Source organism: Notothenia coriiceps, unplaced genomic scaffold (genome assembly GCF_000735185.1).
Source record: "Notothenia coriiceps isolate Sejong01 unplaced genomic scaffold, NC01 NC01_scaffold00035606, whole genome shotgun sequence".
Lineage (NCBI taxonomy): Eukaryota > Metazoa > Chordata > Actinopteri > Perciformes > Nototheniidae > Notothenia > Notothenia coriiceps.
The window spans coordinates 128,449-128,918 of NW_011368307.1; positions in this window are offsets into that span (position 1 = coordinate 128,449).

A 470-nucleotide genomic window follows, 5' to 3' on the forward strand; every position below is an offset into this window, starting at 1 on the left:
GACTGATGATAACTATCTAAACACTCAGGGAGAAGAGTACACTAAAGAAACGCAGTAAAGGACAGAAGAGTACACTAAAGAAACACAGTAAAGGACAGAAGAGTACACTAAAGAAACACAGTAAAGTACAGTTTGGCAACAATTCTTGTAATAGGTGCTATACAAATATAAAGCTTATTACTTATATTAATATTATTATTAGGGCCTGAGCACGAAGACCTTTTGTTATTCGTAGAATTCATGTTATGATTACTGTGTGCTTTGAAACCTGGTTTTGAGGGCTTTACGACACCATTCATGCAGCGAAATTTTGCACGAACGGCAGGACCGGTGAAAAATTCAACATTCTGGAGTCGATGGGTTCAACATTTCCAACATGCTCGCCACCTATATGTAAATCATTTTTGAAAAATGTACATAGTCGCACCGTAAGTCGGATGGACCTGAAATTTTGCACACTTATCCGGGTG